Source organism: Protopterus annectens, chromosome 10.part0 (genome assembly GCF_019279795.1).
Source record: "Protopterus annectens isolate FY-2018-M chromosome 10.part0, PAN1.0, whole genome shotgun sequence".
NCBI classification, from domain to species: domain Eukaryota; kingdom Metazoa; phylum Chordata; order Ceratodontiformes; family Protopteridae; genus Protopterus; species Protopterus annectens.
In genome coordinates, this window is record NC_056744.1 from 1,646,776,581 (window position 1) to 1,646,802,208 (window position 25,628).

Below are 25,628 nucleotides of genomic sequence, written 5' to 3' on the forward strand. Positions count from 1 at the left end.
TGAGAGCTCATTCTCTGTTTTTGTATCCTCCACAGACATGGAACTGGAGAGGGTAATAAATTCTGCCCAATCAATTACCTCTGAAATCTTATGACATGTGCCAGATATTTCAGAGACCTGAGGGCAAAGGTCGTTGACATGTAAACATGCTTCCCAAATCTGTCCAAAGCCCTACATTCCCTATTAGGAGGAAGGACAATAGAACTCTGTTCTGATGGCTCTTTCCCAGTGGCTGCTGCAACCACCATAGCATCCACAGGAGGACCCTTGCTCAAATGACCTTGATCTTTTGGTGCAAGATACTTTTCTTGGATTTTGGGAATGGGCTCTGTGACATCTAGAGCCTTCTCAGCCCAGCAGGAGAAGAGGTTTACCATCTCATCCACTGGGGGGATTACTCAAGTCATAGCTTAGCCTGTTTTGAAAGCCTCAAGAAACACTGATTCCTCTTGAGAAGGGGGTGAGTTCAGAAGACCAACCTCCTTTCTGTTTCTAAAGCTTGATTATCTCTCAGAATTAAATCTCCTCAAGGGGTGCTCTGGGGGAGCCTTCCCCTTCATTGAAGTCAGTGTTTTCAGTTAATGATTCTTGCGGAGAGTCTAGGTACCTCCTTTTACAAGTCCGCGTCTAAGGGCAATCTTCTGTGGGAGGGTCTGGTGAGGACTCAGAAAATGTCAGCAGTGTCCTGTATGAGAACAGACTCTAGGCTTGACAGGACCAGTTGTCCCAATGGGACAGGGTGAAAAATCCAGCTTCTACAGAAGACAGCTGACCATAGGGTGGACCCAAGGGGGAGGGTAAGGATGTCTTTTCCACTGAAGAAGAGAAAGCACTCTCCACTGCATCAAAATCTGAAGCCATGGGGGACCTCATTCTCACCCCCACTGGATCCAAAGAAGTCTGTGAGTGTCGAAACCCGATCCTCCTGGCTCTATCTTCGAAACAAAAGTCAGAGCCAAACAGTGCAGGCACTGAAGCTCCAAGAGGAAGGGAAAGCTCCAACAGCGATGGAGTCGATCCCAGCCCCCCACATCAGTCATATATGCTACTGGCCATAATCCTTCTGGATCTGACAAGGTCAGACCCGTCTGGGTCAGAGAAAGTGTCAGGGTTGAAGAGAGGCCATCTTCAGATCAGACAAAGGCATACTTGGAAGTCTCAGGTTTGAAATCTCCAAAACCACCACATGGATCAGAGTAGAAGCTAAACCCTGGGGTTGTGTGGTGGAAAGGCTCACGGGTCTGATAGGAGACAGCACCTGAATTTGAGTTCTGAGAAATGTTCTCACCATCTTATCCACATCTGCTTCTGACAGACTCCTGAATGACCTGAGAGAAGACGAAGCTGATGGTGGACAGGAAGCTCATTGAGGTGTGTCTTGAAGGAATGGGGAGTGAAGGCTCAAAGAGATGGGTTCCAGTGAAAATCTAAGTTAATTAGACCTGGACTTAGTTGGATCCAAACAAGAGGATGGATCTAAAGGTTTAGCTTTTGAAGTCAAGCTCTTGGAGCTGGATGGATCAGACATCTTGGTGACTTTCTCAGGAAGAAGTTGAAATAAGACAGCAATCAGGAGCACTTCAACTCTCTAATTTTTTTCTGCTGCTTCTCCTGAAGATTTCATGGACAAAGGAGGAGCTCTACAGGCAGATGAAGTAGGAGACACAAGAAGACCTTTGAGGATTAACTTGTTCTTTCTGTCAACCAAGGCCCTGTTATTGAAACTAGAAAAAAATATAACAATAAATGTTAAGGTGACCTGAGTTCAGGCAACAGACACATTGAGAATGACTGTCACAGTTCAGAATCTTGTGTCCGTCAGCAGAACACTTTTTAAAGCCAGTACGTTTTTCTGACAAAGTAGAAAAAGTTAGGGAGAATACCAACAATAGTAATTATAAATATCTAATTGTAGGTAAAGGAAAAAAAATACCAGCAATGGTAATAGGAAAATGTACCACAGGGGTAGCCACAGCATGAGCAAGGTCTTAAAGCCCAAACATGAACTCCAACAAGAAAAGGTTTTATCCTATGGAAAAGGAGAAATACAGAAAACTGAACAGAAAAACAGTAAAAAACTAAACTTATATAAATTAGCCTGCTCGAGCTAACAGTGACCACACCTTATTGGTGAAGCAGCAATCAAGATTTGAGGTATCTCAGGAGTAGATGGGATTATGGGTAAGGGGAGGAGCTCGAGCTACTGAGCCTAAAGTCTATCAATTGGCTGAGAATGGATCAAAGACCCATCAGTTGAGGAATGAATGAAAAAGACAACATTGGATCCATTTTTTTCTGGACAATCTGGAAATCGAACTGATTGTCCAGTAGTCCTGAAAACACTGTACAAATTCCGGTATTCTTTTTAAAAAAACAGACAGACTATCGGAGTTTATAAATCTGCAGATTTACTATACTTTTCTGTATTAAAAAAAAAAATTGCAAACCACAAAAGAGGATGTTCCTCTGCCTGACATAACTATGACAACATGAAATGGGCAGAAAGAGGGGACAGATGGGTGGAATTTGTGGAAGTGAGAGAGGTGTGGCCTTGGTCCTGTTTCAGCCACAACAAAAGGGGGCAAACCTACCTCAGTATGATATCACATACATGCAAAGTGAGCAGCCGTGCGCTTAGCAGAATTTCCTGTTGTACCCCAAGTCATGTATCCCTGCTACTAAAGGTCTGTCTGCTTAGCAATATCTTTTGTTTGCACCCTAACTACATCTTCATCCATCTTGCCATCCATAGCTCTATTCTTTTTTCATTTGGCACCCCACTGCAATTGTGTGAGATGTTGAAGATCCCGTCGAAGGTCAGATATACAAAATTTGTCAGATTTTGTTACTCGCCTCTTTGGTAATCATATAAAAATAGTTTACCTTGCTCAGGTAAGGCCTTTCTCGCAATAATCTAGAGTAGTCCTTGGTGGTAGGACCCGAAAACCGCAACATTTGACCAGTTGTTTGGTTCAGAATTTCTATCCAAAGCTTTCCCTTAAACTAACATAAGGATATCCAATATGTAGTTTGTGGGATTCGTTCAATTTTCTGTCCCACCCAGGGATATAGCTTCAGTCTCTGCTAGTCATATGGCTATGGCACCACCTACGTATCTATGGCCATACCATACAGCTTCATTAGGGATCATATAGTGTTCAAACATGACTCAAAATACATAGGAGGCAGCTCATCTTTTCCGTGAGCCTTAACCCCCTAGAATCTTTCTTTCCCCACCTTATTTGCTGTTAACCTCATGTTGCTCTATTTACTTCGCCAAAGCCCCCATCTATCTTTCTGTTCTGGGTGCAGAAAAGTAGTTATTAAGCTAAAGCTTGCATTTTCTTCAAAAGACATATATAAAGTTACATTAACCTAATAATACATGTAATTAATTTTTTTTAATTATTTTTGGATAAAAAACCGTGGTCATAAATCTTTCAGCATGTACAATTATAACATGTAAAAAAGGAAAATTGGTCTGAGTAAGACTGCTTTAGGTAAATATGCATCAGACTGTTCTAGAGAGTAAAACTAATATGGCTTCTCAAATGTGCACACATTTACAATGCCTTAGAGCTCAAAGAATGCATCACATTATTTGGACTATTCCCACCCCAGAGTTAAAGAGTACAGAAACAGGAAAGGCATTCAGTCTGAATAAAAAAACTGTTACTTCTGCCTGGGTCTTCTTAAAGCAGAGAAAGCCTATTAAAATTAGTTATGACCATATTTATGAACGGTTAACTCATGGATAGAACTCAAGCTTGAATCCATGGCCTGTGAATACTTACAGCTAATGCTTGGCCCTTCAAGTCAGAGACAAATTTAAAATCAAGTGTATCTAGCTACTGGTAGTGACAGGTACAAACTTCTAGATCAAGTTCTTGTGTATGCCATCACTGCATTTACACATATTTATGTTGTATTTTCTTTGTTCAGTTTGAAATATGCTTGTATACATTTTATAAAATGCTTTACATAGTTCTATTAATTTCATCTAAAGAACTGATTATTCAATTCTAAAAGCTTGTGGCTGCTGTTTTTTTAATGTGTGTAAAGGTGGTTACAGAGCTTGATGATTTGTCCAATGTTGGCTTACTTTTTCCAGAGTTACTGCTCAAGCTATTGTTGTCATACCAATATTTAACATGCGTCTAATGTTAAGGAAAGTAACACTGTTATTGGCATGCTACAGTGGTCTGATGATAGTATTATCATAAAAATAAGGAAGGGGCATCACTACTGAAGATAACTCCTCCTGAAAAATTAAAAAAATATATATGTGTATATATATATATATATATATATATATATATATATATATATATATATATATATATTACATACACACACACACACACACACACACACACACACACACACACACACACACACACACACACACACACACAATACTATTTGCTAAGTTTCACTTAGTGCTGGTAAGATTGCACTAGAAGTTAATGGCCTCAGTCTGGGGTGGATGAAAGTTTGGAGAGCTAGTGATTCTAACTATGCTCTGCAGCTGGTCATTGCAAAGCTCATTCAGGAGTGGCATGTACTGTGTACTACTTAAGGCAACAGTGCACATTTACTACATTACTAAAAACAGTCATTTCACACATATTATTGGGTGTTAGTGCTGTGGATTTAAAACCTGTATCATCACATATTAATTAATGGCAGCGTTGAAAATCATGATAATGTACCTATACCAATGCAAAACATTTAGCAGTGGGCAAGATTACACACCTGTTTGTCGCACTGACAGCCTGCTTTGTTCCTGTAAGCAGCAATACAAAAAGCTCTTCAGTAACTGTGCCAACTCCTTAACTTCCACATATTTTAATCCTCCCAGTTTTAGTAAATCAACACCCTGCTGGAATCTCCTGCATTGGTTATTAAACCTTAAAACACCCGTTTGCATGTCCTTAACCATTTTAGCTGTCTACCTTTACCTTTCTTGTAACTTTGTTTGATTTCTAGAGTGGATTCCAAAATTACATTCTTTCCTCCTCCTTTCCTCTATGCCTTTCACTTGAATTAGCCTCTCCCTGTCACCTTAAGGTACCCATCACCTGCACCTTCAACCTAAAAGGCTTCCTTTCTCATCCTGGCACTTCTCACCCCCCCATTGTTAAATCAAAAACATTTCCTTTCTTTTTTTCTGCACTTCCTTCTATTTCAGATGCAGTTGTCCATACCTCTCCACATCTATTTCTATTGTCCCATAGCTCCTCTATCCCTGCTAACTGCCTGCATCCTTCAGTGTTTCATCATAGAGTCTTTCCTATTTGTTCAAAATGCTCACCCTTATAGTCCCACATATTTACTCCCAGTTCCTTTTCTTCCCAAATTTGGAACAAAACCCTAGGGTGACATTATTACTATTTACCAGTGCGTACCTCATTTCGGCTGCTCCTAATTATTAAGTATTATCTAGAAAAGTGTGACATTCAGATGCTTGTTAGTATACTCAAAAAAAAAAAAAAGACACTGGATGTGTTTCTGGCTACTATAAGGTCTTTAACCTGATTCTTAGACAGAAGTATATCACATGATATACAACTTCCTGTAACACAGCATTAGCTTATTTAAAAAATGCATATTCCCTATATGCTGTAAACCACACACAGAAGGTTGTCTTTTCTGACTGGGACCTTAATATTGTGGTCTAATCTAGCATCCACCAGTAGTTTAATATTTCTCATTAAATGTTATCAAAGGATAAGAGCGCACATAAATCCATCCCTGTCACACTGATGTAATTTATAACCATTACGTTCCTTTTCCTGCCCACACTATAGTCTTGATTCTGAGATTGCAGTCATCCTTCTGCTTTACATCTGGACGTTTGTACAATGTGGCTACTTGTCCTGTATCTTCTGTCACCATTCTGACTGCTCTGCCATGTGTCCCCATTTTTTTCTTCCTCCACCTTCTTCTCATTCATGCTCCAAATTGTTTCCTAAGCACACACTTTAACCTCCTTGCTTTCCTTCCTTGTCCTTCATCTGCATTCAGATTCTGGAATATGTATGCCCGACTCTGTATGCTCTCAACCTTATCTCCAGTACCTCTGCTATAGCAATCATGGTTTCCTCCATTATTGGTTGTAGTTAATGAATAGTCCTTGCATTGCATAACGTGAGCTTTTGTTCACTCTTTTTGCCCAGCAATTACCGTCTTCCTTTCTATGGACTCCATTGCAGTCTGCTTCCCTAAGCTACCTTCCTCCAGTCAGGGGGTGAATGTTAGGATGTTAAAACAAATAAATACTATCAACTGCTCAGTTGACTATAATTAGCATAGCTTGATTATTAATCACCATAAAACTGTTCACCTAACAAGTTCATATTGTTGTTTGTATAAGTGATGGTCAGTATTAAAATGACATCAACTGCTACCTTTATAGGAATAGGGTACTAATCTAGCAGATCTAATGTCAGTGTATTGATATTGTTTGTGGCTTTCTGTTTTAGCCATGAATTGAGGGGCAGTGACTGTGTTTGGCCAATGTATCAGGTAAAAATAGATAAGAAATAAACAGGACATATCTTATAAAAGGCAGGGAACAAATGTGGAACCTGGGTCGAATTCTTTGAAGCCATAATTACCAGATATTCTGCTGTTTATAATATGAACCAAATTATAACAGACTTCACTAAAGCAGTGCAATAAAGCCTGAACATGGGCTAGTCAGACTGTTTCCGAAAGGCATTTTTTCCTACGTTTTAGTAAATGCATCTGAAACCATAAGATATACACTACAACTTTAGAGATACATATTCATACAGTGTTAGTTCATTTCATAAGAAACCACTAGTCATTTGATAGAACAGATTTTAGATAAATAATTTTATGCAGCACATCCACGCACTTGTTTAAAGTAAAAAAGAAGTTATGTACTCACCATAACATTCCATGTTTGTAGTCCATCTCGCCCTTCATTCTTACATATGGGTTTGGAGCCGATCCTCGGCTCCGACTCTGCCTTTTTGCAAGCTCAAAGTCTTCTAGTTGACTCGTGGCTAGGTAGGTATTCCATGGTGCACCAGTACAATCCCCAGATCTTGTTTGCTGCTAACTAGAGAGAAAGAACAAAAAACTATCCAGAAAGAACAATAATAAAAGGTCTCCAACTTATTAAGAAAAAATGTTCCATCTCCAGATCCTTCTAGGAAGGGGGTAGGAGGGTGGGTTCGTAAGAATGAAGGGCGAGATGGACTACAAATATGGAACGTTATGGTGAGTACATAACTTCTTTATGTTCCGTAGTCCTACCTCACCTTACATATGGGACAGCGTCATTAGCACCTTATTCTTGGGTGGCTCACAGAAAAATACTCCTGAGTACCGTGGAACCAAAGGAGGCTCTACCCCTAGAGGTCAAATCCAATTTTTAATGAGTAATAAATGTGTGAGGGGTAGCCCATGTTGTTGCTGCAGAGATAATATCAATTGGAACTGTGGCTTGAAAGGCTGCAGAAGTAGACTGAGATCTCATGGAATGCGCCTTAATTTTGAAAGGTAAAGGCTTACCATCAGAAGACTAAATGTAGGATATACAAATAGAGATCCAATTAGAGAGGGTCACTTTGTAAACTGGGAGACCTAATCTGGAGTCAGAGAAGGAAGCAAATTATTGGTCTGACTTCCTGAATTCCTTGGTCTAGTGTAAATAAAACCGTAATTGTCTGTGAACGTCCAACTGATGGAATCTGTATTCTGCTGCGTTGGAATGATTAGGGAAGAACACCGGAAGCTCTATAGTTTGGTTCAAGTTGTCATGGGAGTGCACCTTGGGGACAAAGGATGGATTAGTACAAAGAGATATACTCTGTCTTTGTGAAAAATCAAATAAGGGGTTTTACAGACAGTGCTTGTAACTCTGAAACTCGTCTAGCAGATGTGATTGCCACCAGAAATAAAATGTCTTCCAAGACAGAAATATCAAAGGAGACGAATGAGCTGGCTCAAAGGGTGGAGACGTTAATCTGGATAGAATGAAGTTCAAAATCCCATAAAGCAACCGGTTCCTGCAAGGGAGGTCTCAACAAAGTGGCCCCTTTAAAGAAGGTCTTACACAACTTATGTGACATCAGATTGGACTCCTGTTGACCCAAATGGAAACGTGAAATTGCTGCCAACTGAACCCCAATTCTGGCAGCAGCAGAGCCCTGGTGAAAAAGTTCAGACAAGAATTCCAATACCATGGGAAAAGATGCAGTATAAGGGTCAACATTCCTTTCCTCAGCCCAGATAGAAAACCTTCTCCATTTACTGGTGTATAACTTCCTAGTGGAGGGTTTATGAGAAGATGTAAGAATGAGTCTGACCAGGGATGGAACTGGAACAGCCAAACTGTCAAACTGAGGGTGTGGAGGCTGGGATGAAGAGTCCATGGGTCATCTAGTAGTTGAGGCCCGAGGAAGGGGAACCAAAACTGACGAGGCCAGTAAGGAGTAATGAGGATCAATTTGCTTCCCAGCAGTTTTGCTTTCTGAATAACCTTGGATATGAGAGGAAAGGTCAGGAAAGCATAAAGGAGACCCAGGGGGTCAATCGTGAACAAGTGCATCCCCCAGAGGGGTTATGAGGGAGAAATAGCTGCTGCATTTGGAGTTGATCGGGCTGGCAAAAATATCGCAGCAAGGCTGTCCCCATCTGCAGAAAATTTGTTCTGCTATTTCCTGCTTCAGAGACTACTGGTGAGGCATCAACATTGCCCGGCTGAGTTTGTCAGCTATCACGCTGGTTGTCCCCGGGATGTGAGTCACCACAAGAAAGTGCTGGGAAGATATCGCCCATTTCCAAACCTGAATGGCCTCTCAACAAAGTGGGTATGATCTGGTTTCGCCTTGTTTGTTGAGATACCATACTACTGACATGTTGTCTGATTGTATTGCAATCGTCCCAAGAGGAAGAAGGCCGTGGAGTGCTTGCAACGCCAGGACCACTGTCCTCATCTCTAGAACACTGATATGCAGGTGAGCCTCGTGATCTTGCCATGTGCCTTGGACAGTCCTGCCTAGATAATGCCCCCACCCACTCTATCTGTGAGCCATCCGTGGTCACAGTGGCAATAGGTTGGCAAGGAAGGAATGGGGTGCCTGTCGTTAACTGACTGGGTTGGATCCACCAAAGGAGGTCCTTCTTGCAAGACTCTGTTAACAGGATGTGGTGGTATAGCGGCAGTTGTTGGAAGGACCACTGGGACAACAGAAGCCATTAAAGAATCCGCATGTGTAGTCTGGCTAAAGGCACTAGTAATATGGTGGAGGCCATGGTCCCTAGAAGTTTCAGAACAGTCTCTGCCTTGACTTTTCTGAGAGGAAGAAGATGGTGAATTTGTTGTACGAGATTCTGTGCCCTTTCTACTGGAAGACAAGCCAACATGGCTACTGTGTCTATTTCTGCACCTATAAAAGTCACAAATTGAGAGGGTGATAAGGCAGATTTTACCCAATTTACAGTAATCCCCAACTGGGCACAAAGTTAGATAGTGGCATCTTTGGTTTGAAGAAGTAGATGTCTGGTGGGGGAGGTCAGGAGCCAGTTGTCCAGATACAGAAACACCTGGAATCCTAGACGTCTCAGGTGAGCTGTCACTACTGCCATACACTTGGTAAACACCCTGGGGGCTGTGGTGAGACCAAAGGGCACAGCACGAAACTGGTAGTGATTGGCTCCCAAGCCAGAAGTGTAGATGGCTCCTCGACGCTCTGTCTATTTTTATATGGTAGTACGTATCTTGGAGGTCTATTGAGCACATCCAAGTGTCTTTCCCTAATAGAGGGAGTATGGACTGCAGTGTCACCATCCGGAACTTGTCCTTCTTTACAGATTTGTTTAGTTTGCTGAGGTCTAAGATGGGCCTCCAGTCCCCTGTATGTTTTGGCACTAAAAAGAATCTGTAGTAAATCCCAAATCCAACTTGGTCTGCGGGGACAGATTGGATGACTCTGTTTGCTAGCAACTTGTTCACTTCTACAGTTGCTTGATCTCTGTGATTGGGTGGAACATCCGGGATCCTCTTGGGAACATGAAGTGGGAAAGAAAAAGGTATTGTGTAACCTCTGGTGATAATTCTTTGTACCCATCTGTCTCGAGTGATACTTAGCCAGGCTTCTGGATACAAAGAAATGCGACCCCGACTGGCTCCAGAGAAGCAGTCGGGCCCCACATTAGGAACACTGATAGAGCCGGCCCTGAAACGAATCGCGGCCTCCCTGGTTTTGCGGTCCGCCCCTGCCTCTAGGGTGATGTCTGTCATTCGCTCCTTCTCCTCTGCCTCTGAAGGAGGAGTCACCCTGTGCATCTTAGAAAAACCTCTTGGACTTCTTAAACCACATTTTACCACCTCTCTGACCCTTGGGATATGGTCTAGAGGGGACAGTAAAACGTACTCCCACGGCAGAGAATGTTTTCCCTTCCTGCTTGCACTGGGTGAGTGTGTCTTTTACCTTAGGTCCAAACAATGAAGAACCGTCAAAGGGGGCACTGGTAAAAGTAGACGAACGGCTCCGCAAAATTACACAAGCGCATCCAGGAGTGCCTCCTTAGGGAAACTCCTGAACATGCGGCCCTGCTTGCTCCATTGGCTGCATAAGAGATCAGCCTCATGAAGGTGTTAACAATAGAATTCAAGGTGGACAACTAAGAGATCAGCCTCATAAAGGTGTTAACAATGGAATTCAAGGTGGACAACTGAGCAGACACCTTATCAGGGACTTTTTCAGTAGATGTACCTTGTAGGTACTCCTAGCTCCTTCAGGAGAGCTCTCTGAAGCCTTGTAAAGTGCGTTAGGTAGTTCAGCGATCTGAGAGTGAATGCCGCTGATGAAAAGATACACTTCCCATATCTGTCCGTTGTTCGAGACTCCTTGTTCGGCAGATGGACAGAAGTAGTAGTCTCCACTAGTTCCTTCTTAGTGGCCACCACCACCATGGCATCTACGGGAACACCCTTTGATAAAAATTCCTTCTCCTTGGGGGCTGACAGAAATTTATTAGGTCTCCTGGGGACTGGCTCCACAGCATCAGGAGTCTCCCATACCTTTTGACTAACAAGCTCTAAAAGTTTGTCAAAGGGTGGAGACACCCAAGAGGCTGAAGGTTGAGACCTGAAAGCCTTAAGGTACACAGACTCCTCATCAGAAGGGGTAACAGTGGGCCAGCCGCACCTCTGCTTGAGGATCTCTAAGATGTCCACAAAGGTGAAATCATCAGAAGACGACTTGGGGGACCCTTCTGACTCCTCGAGGTCGGTGTCGGAGGTCATCCTGGGAGTCTACATGTTTCCTCCTGCATGTCCTCTTCCATGGGGGCTCCTCGGAAAGGTATTCCGGGGAGGTTTCAGAAGAGTGGGGGCCACCAGCCAGAGACTCCTGAGGCTGCAGGTCTCTGCTGTCCAGAGAGGGAGTAGGTGCTGAGATGGAAGTAGGTGCCCAAGGGGAAAGACTGTCGGTACCCCTGGGTGGAGCTGATGATTGGGACAGCACACTCCTCATCATGTCAAAGACCAACCCCTCCAGCTCAGAGGAGACTGAGGACAACATCGGCTCCAAGATAGATGTAGGGTCCAAGCTCACCCTAGCCGATGCACCGAGAGGAAGACTCGGAACCAAAGAGGTTCCGGTTCCAGGCGTCCCTGTCAGGGCCAACTTGAGAGCTTCAGCTCCTAGACACCACGGACGGCACAGAAGGTGTCGGAGTGGAACTCGGCTCTGAGACAACCTCAGGGGGAGCTGGAACCGAGGGTTCCACAACCAGTGGTACCGAGCACTCCGGCTCCGAAAACCCAGCATGGCTCAGAGGAGGAATCACAGAAGGGGTAATGGACTCAAGTGGCTCTGGAACTGATTGGGTCGGAGCCAACAGCATTTTTGGTAAGGCAGATGACTTCAGGAGTCTCAGCACTACTCTCTCCACATCTTCTTCCGACAGGCTCCTGGGAGATCTGGAAGACAGAGTGGTAGATCTAGACCTCTGTAATATAGGGGACCTTAGTATAGGGGAGACTGGCAAAGGATCTCTAGACCGGCTCCGATGTCTGCTATCAGTGGTTGGCTCCGAACTGCCTGGTGCTGGCACAGTAGCCATTCTGAACTCACTGGAGCCGAGGAGGAAGAAGACTTGTCTGGTTTGGAAATTTTGGGAGGTGGTTCCAATGCACCAGACGGCGCCAGGGAATGCCTCTTAGAAGGCTCTGTCTTTTCTTTCTTGGAACCATGCGATTTAGAGGCGGAAGACTAGCTGGCCAGGTCTTCCTCAAAGGAGGGCTTAAGGAGACCTTTTAGTATCAGTTTATTCTTTCTCTCCTGCAACACCCTGGCACTGAACGAGTGACAAAACAAACATGTTTCTTGTAAATGGATGGCCCCGAGGCAGGACACTCAGTTACTGTGGCAATCAGTAATGGACATCTTCTGCGAGCATTTCACACACTTTTTATACCTGGATGGTTTATGAACTTTAACCTCCTTAGACATATCAATGAAGATGCAGCCAAAAGGACACAAACACCCAGAGAGAGGACTAGGTCCTCTAACTTAAACGAGCCTAGCCCTTGCCACACTGGCAATCACACAACCGCAAGGACTAGGTCCTCCAACTCAAACAGGCTTAGCCCTGGGTAGAAAGAGAGGGACGAAACCTAGGTCCTCTAACTAAAACGAACTTAGATATATGATAGAAGGTCGGAAATAGCAAATGTAGTTACACACACACACACACACACACACACACACACACACACACACACACACACACACACACACACACACACAAAAGAGTCTCAATACAATAACTATGCCTTAGAAGTGATAAGGGTTGACAAATCAGGAACCCTTGTCAGCTAAGATAAATTCGTCAAAAAACTATGCGGACTTCTTCACAAAAAACGAGCTTAAGCTAACACAGCACATGAAGAACACTAAATAGCTAAGCTCTAAAGAATACTGCACACAGAAGTTGAATTAAGCGCAAAAGCACCTTGAACACTATTACACTACCAATATCTGAACTAACGAGAGTAAATAACAACTAAGGGCAAAACGCCCGAAAAGAAACTAACTGGCACACAGGATACCAGTGAGAACAAGGTCAACGGCCAACTAGTTCTCAACAATAATTAGCTAAAGAGAGGAAAGACATACTGTAATAGACTAAACTAACGATAGGAAACAACACTCGTAAAAGCTATATAATTCCATATAAAGCTGAAAATAGCACAAAATAGCAAAAAATAAGCAAAATGTGTTAAACTTAGCCACAGCCAAGAAGAAGCACATCCGAACTCGTCGACGCGGCAAACGAGATCTGGGGATTCTACTGGTGCACCATTGGATACCTATCTAGCCACGAGCGAACTAGAAGACTTTGAGCTTGCAAAAAGGCCGAGTCGGAGCCAAACCCATATGTAAGAATGAAGGCGAGATAGGAATACAGAACATCATACTTTAAGTCTCCTACTGGACTGGATTTTAACAAAAAAACCCATAACCCTGAGTGGAACTCTTCCAGACCACTTCAGTGACCATTTAACAAACAGTACTATACCCACAAAAGGAATAACATTTTCATTTTGTAAAATGAAGTTACATTCACTGAACTGGAGTCTAGCAATATGGATTTCATTCAACACAACCTCGTAAGTTCACTTTTATGTACACTTGTCATACCAATGAAATGGTCCTTTCCCTCTTCTGTGGCAACCTTGTCTTGATTATATTATTGAAGAAGTTGCAACAGGTCTCATTCTGCATGCATGATATGGGAGTTTGCCTTCCATAGACATTTTTCAATGATTCTGTCCTTCTCTTAAAGAAATTGTGTTCATTTATGAAGGCACAGTGGTGCAGCAGTTAGCATCTCTACCTCATAACATGTACTCTCCAGTTCAGTTCTTGGCTGTGATGCCTTCTGCATGGAGTCTGTATGTCCTTCCCATGGTCACATGAGGTTTCGTCAGGTACTCTGGTTTTATTTCACATTTCAAGACAAGCTGTAGGAGAACTTGTGAGCCTCCAAAGTGAGACTGTGTGCGCGCGTGTGTATCTTGCAATGGACTGGTGTCTCATCCAGAATTACTTCTCTGCCGTATGACCACTAAGTAAGAAGATAAGCTCTGACTCCCCCACAACTCTGAAAAGGACGAGGCAGAATATCAATGTAAAAAAATTTAATATGGCAAAAGTTTTTTTTTGTTACACAAAATAACTATAAATCATATAAAATGTGAGTCCAGTTGTGCCACACTGCGAATATTATCTTAAGTATGACTAAAGAAATAGAATGAAATATACTTAATTTTCAATACAGTTTAAGAAGAGAATGGGAAATTTAGCTACGTAATTTATAGAATTAGGAAATCACTGTACTTCACAAACACTCTCTGTAAGGTATTCATTTCACTGCAAAAAAGAAGTTATGTACTCACCATAACGTTCCATGTTGGTAGTCCATCTCACCCTTCATTTTTACATATGGGTTCGGAGCCGATCCTTGGCTCCGACTCGGCCGATTTTCAAGCTCGAAGACTTCTGGTTGGCTCGTGGCGAAGCAGGTATCCCATGGTGCACCAGTGCAATCCACAGATCTTGTTTGCTGCTCACTAGTGACAGAAAGAGATAGAAAGAAACCCTTACCGAACAGACCAATACTAAGGGGTCGCCAACCAAGAAATTTATATTATTACCTCCAGATCTTCCAGGATGGGGGCAGGAGGAAGGGTTGGTAAAAATGAAGGGTGAGATGAACTAGCAACATGGAACGTTATGGTGAGTACATAACTTCTTTATGTTAGGTAGTCCAACCTCACCTTCATTTTTACATATGAGACAGCGTCCCTAGCGCCTTATTCTTGGGTGGCTCATTGGAAGATACTCCTGAGCACCGTGAAGCCAAAGGATGCTCTACCCCTAGAAGCCAAATCCAACTTATGGGTAATAAAGGTGTGAGGGGTAGCCCACATAGCTGCTGCACAGATATGATCAATTGGTCCCTTGGCTTGGAAGGCTGCAGAGGTAGACAGAAACCTGGTAGAGTGAGCCTTGATCCTGTGGGGTAAGGGTCTGCCCTCCGAGCTGCAGATGAAAGCTATGCAACTCGAAATCCAGTTAGACAATGTCACCTTAGAAACTGGCAAACCCAATCTGGAATTAGAAAAGGAAACGAACATCTGGTCCGATTTCCGAAATTCTTTGTTCCGTTGCAAACAGAAACGCAGCTGTCTCTGAACATCCAACTGGTGAAAATGGTATTCCGCTGCATTGCTACGATTGGGAAAGAAGACTGGGAGTTCAATAGACTGGTTCAATGTGGCAGAAGAACAAACTTTGGGAACAAACGAAGGATTGGTACGTAAATAAAACCTGTCTTTATGAAAAACTAAATAAGGTGGTTTAATAGACAGGGCATGTAGCTCGGAAAGATGTCTGGCTGATGTTAATAGCTACCAAAAACACAGTCTTCCAAGACAAGTACTTTAAGGAAGCTGAATGAGACGTTTCAAAAGGAGGGGATGTTAGTTTGGACAACACAAAATTTAAGTCCCAAGAAGCCACAGGTTCCTGTAAAGGTGGTCTCAGCAGGGTGGCTCCTCTCAAGAAGGTTTTACATAACTTATGCAACATAAGGTTAACATTTGGAGATCCCAAATAAAAATGTGAAATAGCCGCCAATTGTACTTTGATGGTGGCTGTGGCAGATCCCTGCTGAAACAGCTCCGAAAGGAATTCCAGAATTACGGGAATGGGAGTGGTGTAAGGATCCACTTTAATTTTCTGTGCCCAAATAGAAAACCTTTTCCACTTACTGTTATACAGCCTTCTGGTTGATGGTTTGTGTGAGGATAAAAGAATATGGGACACTGATGATGAAACATCATGAAGCCTGATTAGAGATAGAACTGGATCAGCCAAGCTGTCAATTTGAGGGTGTGGAGAGAGGGGTGTAGCGAACCCGACATGTGGGTCAACAGATCTGGAACTGGGTCCAGGATCCAAGGATCATCCAGAAGAGGCTCGAGGAAGGGGAACCAGACCTGACGAGGCCAGTAAGGAGCAATGAGGATCAACTTGCTTCCCAGTCGGCTGGCTTTCTGTATCACTTTGGGGATAAGAGGGAATGGAGGGAAGGCATAGAGAAGTCCTGTGGGCCAATCGTGTACCAGAGCGTATCTGGGTGCTTCCCCCAGAGGGGGAATTAGGAAAAAATAACTGCTGCACTTGGTATTGACTGGACTGGCAAAAAGGTCGCAGCAAGGTTGTCTCCATTTTAGAAAAATCTGTTCCACTATTTCCCATTTCAAAGACCACTCGTGGGGCAGCAGGATTGCCTGGCTCAGCTTGTCGATTATCAGGTTGGTTGTCCCCGGAATGTACATTGCCACCAGAAAGCGCTGGGAAGAAATCGGCCATTCCCAAACTCGCATGGCCTCTCAACAGAGTGGATAAGATCTGGTACCACCCTGTTTGTTGATATACCACACAACCGACATGTTGTCCGATTGTATCGCAATCGTCCCTGGAGGAAGAAGGTCCTGAAGTGCTTGCAACCCCAGAAGAACCGCTCATCTCCAGAATGTTGATATGCAGTTGAGCCTCGTGTTCTTGCCATGTGCCGTGGATGGTCTTGCCCAGATAATGCCCCCCCACCCGACCTGGGAGGTATCTGTGGTCACAGTGGCAACGGGTTGGGCAGGCACAAAGGGAGCTCCCGTGAACAAATTGTTGGGGGCTATCCACAAACGAAGGTCCTTTTTTTTTTTTTCACGATTCTGTCAGCAGAATAGACTGATTCAGCGGTAGAGATTGGAATGACCACTGGGAGAACAGGAGCCATTGAAGGATTCTCATATGCAACCTTGCTAGAGGTATTAACAGAATGGTTGAGGCCATCATTCTAAGAAGTTGAAGAATCCACTTTGCTTTGACCTTCCGAAGTGGGAGAAGTCGCTGAACTTGTGAGATGAGGTTTTGTGCTCTTTCGGCGGGAAGACGAACTGTCATATCCACTGTGTCTACCTCTGCGCATATAAAAATCACAGATTGTGAGGGCAGTAATGCAGATTTTTCCCAATTTATGGAGATCCCTAGTTCAGCACAGAGCTGAATGGTGATGTCCCTGTTTTGGAGAAGTAGATGCCTTGTGGGGGCGGTCAGGAGCCAGTCGTCTAAATACGGAAATACCTGGAATCCCTGACATCTCAGGTGAGCAGTCACTACTGCCATGCATTTGAACACCCTGGGAGCTGTGGTGAGACCAAAGGGCAGAGCACGAAACTGATAATGGCTGGCTCCCATCCGGAAGCGCAAATACCTTCTTGACACCTTGTCCATTTTTATATGGTAGTAGGCGTCTTGGAGATCTAGAGAGCACATCCAATAGTCTTTCCCTAACAACGGGACTATCGACTGCAGTGTTACCATCTGAAACTTGTCCTTTTTCAAGGATTCGTTTAATCTGCTGAGGTCCAATATTGGCCTCCAGTCTCCGGTTCATTTTGGGACTAAAAAGAACCTGGACTAAGTTCCGGATCCTATCTGGTCTGCTGGCATGGGCTGGATGACTCTTTTTGAGAGCAACTTGTTGATCTCCACAGTTGCCTGATCCCTGTGATTGGGTGGAACACCGGGATCTTCTTGGGAACAAACGGTGGAAGGGAAAAGGGTAGGATATAGCCTCTTGTAACAACTCTTTGTACCCACTTGTTTTGGGTTATATTTAGCCAGGCTTCTGGATACAAAGAGATGCGACCCCAGACTGGCCCCAGAGAAATGCAGTCGGGCCCCACATCAGGAGCGCTGATAAGGCTGTCCTCGAAAGGAATCGCGGCCTTGCTGATATTGTGGACCGCCCCTGCCTCTAGGGCGATGTCTACCATTTCCTCCTCCTCTGCCTCTGAAGGAGGATTCACTCTGTGTGCCTGGAAAGGCCTTCTGGGACTTTTTGAACCACATCTTACCTCCCCTTTGACCTTTGGGGTATGGTTGAGAGGGGATGGTAAAATGGACTCCCATGGCAGAGAGAGTCTTTCCTTCTTGTTCACACCGAGTGAGTGTATCTTTCACCTCAGAACCAAACAAGGAGGAACCATCAAATGGGGCATTGGTGAAGGTGGACTTAAATGGCTCTGCAAAATTACACAAGCGCATCCAGGAGTGGCGCCTAAGGGCAACTCCCGAACCCGCTGCTCTGTTCGCTCCATCAGCCGCATGAGATATGAGCCACATGGAGGATTTAACTACGGACTTTAGGGTGGACAACTGAGCAGAGATCCTATCCGGGACTCCCTCAGGACAAGCACCCTGTATGGCATCTCCTAACTCCTTGAGGAGATCCCTCTGCAACCTCGTGAAATGTCTAAGATAGTTCAGGGATCGAAGTGTAAAGGCCGCTGAACTAAATACGCGCTTCCCAAATCTGTCCTTCTGTCGAGACTCCTTGTTTGTCGGATGTACAGAGGAAGAAGTCTCCACTAATGCCTTCTTCGTGGCTGCCGCCACCAGCATGGCATCTATGGGAACGCCCTTAGATAAGAATTCTTTTCCGGGAGGGGCAGACAGAAACTTATTTGGTCTTCTAGGTACTAGCTCCACAGCATCGGGAGTATCCCACACCTTCCGACCAACTAGATCCATTAGCTCATTGAAAGGTGGAGACACCCAAGAGGCAGAGGGTTGAGACCCGAAAGCCTTCAGGTACACTGACACCTCATCAGAAGGGTTGACACTGGGCCAGTTGCACCTCTGTTTAAGGATCTCTAGAACGTCCACTAAGGAGACATCAGAGGACGGACTTAGGGGAACCAACCCGACTCATCAAGGTCAGTGTCCAATGTCAGACTCATCCTGGGAGTCAATATGCTTCCTCTTGCAAACTCTCTTCCGCGGGGGCTCCTCAAAAAGACCTTCTGGGGATGCCCCGGAAGAATGGGAGCCACCAGCTGGTGGCTCCTAAGACTGTGGATCTCAGCTATAGCTGCAGAGAGTAGGGACTGAGACAAAAGTGGGAGCCCTGGGAGGAAGAGTGCTTGTACCACTGGCAGGGGCTGTAGATTGTGACAGCACACTCCTCATCACCTCAAAAGCAGACCTCTCCGGCTCCGAAGACTGTCCCCGCTCCGAAGAGAAAAAGGACGGTGCCAGAGCCAGAGCCATCAGCTCCGACTTAGATGCAGGGTCCGAGGTCACCCTGGCGGACGCACAAAGAGGAAGGCTCAGAACCGAAGATCGATGCAAAACCTCCCCCTCGGCGCCAACAGGAGACCTTCAGTCCCTGGACACGACAGACAGAGCTGAATGTGTCGGAGCTGAATTCGGCTCCAATGCAATAGCAAGGGGAGCCGGAACCGAGGGGTCCTCCGTTGGTGACAAGCACTCCGGCTCCGCAAAACCAACATGGCTCAGAGGAGGACTCACGGATGGAGACAAGACTGGTTTGAGTGGCTCTGCAGCCGAATGGGTCGGAGTCAACAAAACTTTAGGCAGGTCAGACGACTTGAGGAGTCTCAGTATTACCCTCTCCACATCTTCTTCCAAAAGACTCCTGGAAGATAAGGTAGGGGATCTCGATCTAGCAGGCACTGGAGATTTCACCATCAAGAAGACCGGTAGGGACTCTACAAACCGGCTCCAAGAAGCAGAGTCAATTATTTGCAAGGATTCAGCAGTCGGCACCGAAGTATCTGTGACCGACTCCGAAACCACAGTGCTCTCCTTCAGCTCCGAAGACTGAGGAGTCGAGGAGGCAAGCTTTATTAATTGGGCAGGTGGCTCCGAAACACTAGCCCGTGCTGGAGAAGGTCTTTTTGAACTTTTAGATTTTTGAGTCAGATCTTGACTTAGACGAAGAACCAGACAAAGCTTCCTCAAAGGTTGGCTTCAAAAGACCCCCCTGAGTATCAGTTTGTTGTTTCTCTCCTGCAACACCCTAGGAGAGAAAGCATGACAGAACAAACATGATTCTTGCAAATGGATGGCTCCCAAACACACACACACACACACACACACACACACACACACACACACTCTCAAGGGTAGCAAATTAACAACTATAAGAAATTAAGACTTTAGCGGATCCCCGCTAAAGACCACCAGTCAACAATAACCACTTGACAGGAAATAATCAATAGGAGCCCCTATTGATTAAAAACGGCGAACTTGCCAAACTAATTCTCTAGACAAGAAAAATGCAAGTGCGTCTAACTACTGAAATACAGGAGACTACTATGCTAGTCACACAAGACCACAAGGCAATTTAGGTAAAACCTAACTGTAAATAACAGGAAAAAAAGGCAAAACTAATGGTTTAGTTAAAGCACAATTGCGCCTAACTACTGGTACACAGGATACCACTAATAAGGTCACACAACAACCACAAGACAATAAAGTTAAAGTCCTATAATGTATATAATCAATAACTATGCAAAAGATACTAGAATAACGAACATTTGCAAAAACTTAGCCAGAGCCAAGAGGAGCACATCCAAACTCGTTGACGCGGCAAATGAGATCTGGGGATTACACTGGTGCACCATGGGATACCTGCTTAGCCACGAGCCAACCAGAAGTCTTTGAGCTTGAAAATCGGCCGAGTCAGAGCCAAGGATCGGCTCTGAACCCATATATAAAAATGAAGGTGAGAGTGGACTACCCAACATATAATTTTATATATAGATAGAGATATATATAATTTATATTTTATGTATATAATTTATATATATTTACACACACACACACACACACACACACACACACACACACACACACACACAAGATCATATCACGTTACTACTGGCCCTGAGGCCCTTATAAGCCTAGCCAATAAATTAGCCCATGTTCCCACAAGTCAGCGCCTGATGCCCCTGTCCAGCAGGGCTCAGGTGGAATGCTTGGGGTGCATTTTCTATTTCTCATCCAGGTTCCTCTTAAAGAGGGATAATGAGGTACTCTACTTGATGTGGAGAGGAAATCTATTCCACAGATGGGGGAGTCTCTGGGAGAAAAATTTGTTGTGCAAGTCCTACTGATGTCGCAGACCAAGTTGAGGTTTTGCGGGCAGGTCACACAAGGAGTTTGGCTTGCAGATATGCAGCAATTTCATCAAGGTGGGGTCAGAGATTGCTCCATATACCAGACATAGATCACCTCAGAAGAGTCTGTATGAGACGGAGTAGTGGGACAGGGCTTTTAGCATATACATACAGGACAGACTTTTGAAGCCCTGGATTCTCTGTGTTCTCTCCAGGTGCTGCATGTGCTTCGCGAGGTACATGCCAAAAAGTACAGTTGTGTACACTTACCATAAATGTAGATGTTCGAGTGTATCCTCACATATGGGTTATCCGGCTCCCGGTAGCCCTCAGTCGGCCCGAATACCAGAGTCCTTGGTAATTGAAGTTGACTGCCGCCAGCTGTAAAACTGATGTCAGAATGTCAGGTATAAAGTGAAGCAGCCCATGCCATTTCCTCAGTTTTTCTTGCCTTAACTGTCAGGAGCCCCCAAAAGAAGGCCAACCCAGGAAGGTAGCACCCTGGACACATCATACAAAAAATAAAAATATAAATAGTCTGTGCCTTAGGAAAAAAGGGGGAATGGAGGGTGGGAAACCAGGACTGCAACAGTGAATACACTCGAACATCTACATTTATGGTAAGTGTACACAACTGTACTATGTTCTTCATGTTTCACTGTTGCAGTCCTCACATATGGGTTGATTCCCAAAGCCCAGGAAAAAGACAAAGGGGGAGGAAGGATCACAGATTAAGGGTTGGTAAGAAGGCCCTGCAAAACTGCAGAGGCAAAACCAGCCCTAGATTTAGAAAACAAAGGCAGATTGTAATGCTTTGTGAAAGTATGGACAGAAGACCAAGTAGCTGCTTCTAAAATGTCTTTAGTAGGCACACCTCTCAGAAAGGCTGCAGAGGTAGAGGCTGCTCTAGTAGAATGGGTCCTAATACCCTGAGGGGGAACCTTCCCATGCTGCAGGTAACAAAAGTGAATACAATGAGCAATCCATTTGCAAATGGTTTGTTTTGAAATAGCTTTACACTGAGCCCCAGGAGCAAAACTAACCAACAACTGTTCAGATTTTCAAAAGGATTTAGTCCTAAGTAGAACCTTAGCTATCTATGCACATCAACAGTGTGCAGAATCCTTTCCCCTTTATTTTGGGAAATGTTGAAAAATGTAGGCAGGTGAATAGACTGGTTAAGGGTTAAACTGGAAACTACCTTAGGCATGAAGGAGGGATTAGTTCTCAGAGAAACTCTGAGTGAAAAATAATGAAAGGTTCTACTGCCATTAAGGCTTGCAGCTCAGCACCCTTCTAGCTGAAGTAATAGCTAAAAGGAAAGCAGTCTTCCAGGATAGAAATTTCAAATCTGCAGAGGCAGCTGGTTCAAAGGGAGGCAGAGTTAAGTTTTTCCAGGACAAAATTAAGATCCCAAGCAGGAGTAGGAGCTCTTCTGGGAGGTCTAAGATTACTAGCTCCCCCCAGGAACTGTTTCATCAAAGGGTGAGAAAAAATGGGTTACTCAAAAGAATAATGAGCAGAAATTGCTGAAGCGTGAATTCTGATTGAAGAAAAGAAAAGTCCAGCATTAAGCATTCCTGCTAGGTAGTCAAGAGTGAGGGAAAGAGAAGGATGAGAAGAGTCTTTTCCCTTAGCCAGCATCCAAGAGCAAAATCTCTTCCATTTATCTGCATAGGATTTTCTGGTGCTAGGCCTCCTGGCCTCATGCAGAACTTCGACCACCTGTTGGGAAAGATTTAAAGTATTAGCCAGGCAGTTAAATGCATAGTTTGAAGATGAGGATGAAGGAACTTTCCCCCTCCCTGAACCAACAGATCTGGTACCAGGAGAAGATGCCAAGGCTGAGCCTGTGAAAGGCAGTGAAGGAGGAGATACCAATGCTGTCTGGGCCAATCTGGTGCTATCAGAATAGCCTTTAGTTTTTCGTCCCTCATCTTTAGCAGGACCCTGGGAAGAAGAGGCAGAGGAGGGAATGCATAAACTGAGAGATGTGTCCATGGGAAGGACAACGCGTCCACCTTCCAAGCTTTGTTGTGAAATTCCGTGGTGCAGAATGTTGGAAGGAGATGGTTGGTGTGAGAGGAGAAAAGATCCACTTGTGGGGTGCCCCAATGATGAGTGATGCAGTGGAAAATGTCCTTGTTCAGTTGCCACTCCTGAGGATCCAGAACATGTCTGCTCAAATGATTCGCCAAGGAATTTAGCCTCCCTGGGAGATGCTTGGCTATAAGATGCAAGTCCATGGATGCTGCTATGGACCACAGTCTCATGCTTTGTCTGCACAAGGGTAAGAGTGCGCCCCCCCCCTTGCTTGTTGATGTACCACATGACTGTGGTACTGTCTGTCCTGACCAGAGTCCCAGGGTAGAGTAGGTCCTTGAAAGCCAGCAAGGCCTGCTGCACTGCAATCAATTATTTTAAGTTTATATGCAGATGAATCTGCTGGTTGCTCCAAGCCCCTGTATGCCCCTGCCTTCCAGATGAGCCCCCAGTGCAACATCTGAGGTGTCCATGGTGAGAGTCTGGTTGGCAGGCGATGGGCGGAAAGGCAGACCCTTGTTCCGAGAAGAGGCTGTCGCCCACCACAGGAATTCCATTTGTAGACATGGAATCGGGGGAAGAATCAAGTCCAAGTCCTGTGTGTGTTGACACCAAAGATTCTTCAGGTACCATTGAAGTTTTCTCATATGCAGCCTTGCATATGGGATCATCAAAATACATGAAGCCATGAACCTCAGTGCTTGCAGGAATTGCCTTGCAGAGAGCTGGGTCATGCGTGCTAAGTTTCTGAAGTAAGCCGAAAGGTCTTCTTGCTTCTGTTGAGGGAGTAATACCATCTGGGTGGCTGTATTCAGACTCGCTCCCAGGAAAACAATCTCCCTTGTAGGAACCAACTTTGACTTCTTTTTATTGACAGTGTAACCCAAACAGGTGAGAGAGTGTTCTTCACGAAATCCAAATTATTTTCTAGTTGTTCTAGGGAGTTTGCTTGATTGAGACAGTCGTCCAGGTAAGGATAAATTTGAATGTTTTTCTGCCTGCAAAACGCAATGGCTGGAGCCAGGCACTTGGTAAAAACTCTGGGAGCAGTAGATAAGCCAAAGAGCAATGCAGATAATTGAAAGTGTTGTTCCACTGCCCTGAAGCAAAGGAACTGCCTGCAACTTTCTCTTATTGGGATGTGCAGATAAGCCTCCTTGAGATCCAAAGTTACCAGCCATGAATCCTTGCCCAGCATTGGTAGTAACTGTTGAAGGGTGAGCATCTTGAATTTGGGAATCACCAGAAAAGTGTTTATAATAGACAGATCCAGAATAGACCACCAGGTGCCCCCTTTTTTGGGTACCAGGAAAAGTCTTGAATAAAAACCTAGGCCTGCCTGATTTGCAGGAACTGGCTGTATAGCCCCATAGTCAGTAAAGAAGAAATTTGAGTTTCGACCTCTGCCCTGAGAGTTCTGGGCATGTCTGGGAACCCTTGTAAAACAGGGAAGGTGTGAAAGTAAAACTTGTAACCTTGGTTTACTATATTGAGCACCCATTTGTCGTCTGTGATGGTAGACCATACCTCTGTGAACCTGGCTAACCTTCCCCCCAAAGGAAACCAAGGGCCCGCAGAGGTAGGCACAAGAAGGCCGGAGTCATTGAGAATGTTTGCTTTGGGAAGGTGGCTTAGAGCTCCCTGATTTAGCAGAAGAGGAATGCCATTGTTTAGCCCTTTGAGGGGCAGAAACCTGCCCTCTGGAAGATCTGAAACCCATAGGCCTAGAGTGACCCTGCTTGCCAGGATCAGGGAAAGACCAACTCTTGGAAGGATAATGCCTACTAAACCTAGGAGGCTGAGAACCTGAAGGAAATCTTTTACAGCTTGCATAGATTTTGCCTTATCCTCCAACTTCTTCAGTACCTCCTCAGCCTCACTACCAAAAAGATTGTCCTTGTGCAAAGGAATATCCAGCAATTTAGACTTAACGGGTTCAGAAAGAGGCTGCTCCCTGAGCAAAGCATGCCTTCTAATTACAGAACCAGTGGCTGCTGCCCTGCAGGAAGCCTCCAAAGTGTCAAAACCACAATGAAGTGAATGCTTATTAACTAAAGTGGCAGAATTCATTAAGTCTTGTATATCTTTGTTCTCCGTCATGGAAGAAATATCTCCAAGTTTAGCCTTAATAGCCTCCAAAGTATGCTGCTGATACTTAAGCATGCGAAAAAGACATTTAACAGATCTAATGGCAAGAGTTGCAGAGGTATATACTTTTTTACCCCTCCTGTCCAAGGCCCTAGACTTCTTATTAGAAGGCACAAGGTTTTTAGCAATAGTAGCCTTAACACCCTTGGGCCCTTGAGAAATCATTTCTGGATCAGCAGTAGGGTTTCTAAAAAGGAATTGGTGAGATTCCGGAACCCTGTAATACCCATCCGGTTTTTTGGGGGTAGGAGGAACAGAGTTAGGAGTTAAAGAATTTTCCATGAAAACATCATCCACAACTTCTAAAACTGGAGGTACAGCCAGAGGCTTATGCTGTGGCAAATCCAAACATTCCCTGATTTTTTTCTTAGACTGTGGAAAATCCTGACATTCC

General features: G+C 44.5%; 1 protein-coding gene across 3 annotated transcripts in view; it reads right to left on the reverse strand.

The window, feature by feature from the left end:
* The window catches only part of LOC122813843 (nuclear factor 7, brain-like), a 235,896-nt gene that overhangs the window by 79,406 nt on the left and 130,862 nt on the right, over positions 1 to 25,628 (reverse strand). The window contains exon 4 of one of the 3 annotated variants that reach the window (XR_006366737.1): positions 13,689 to 14,151. The exons of the other annotated variants lie outside the window; for them this stretch is intronic. The gene's annotated coding sequence lies outside the window, so the exon portion shown is untranslated. The remainder of the gene's footprint in view (positions 1 to 13,688; positions 14,152 to 25,628) is intronic. 3 annotated transcript variants of the gene reach the window in all.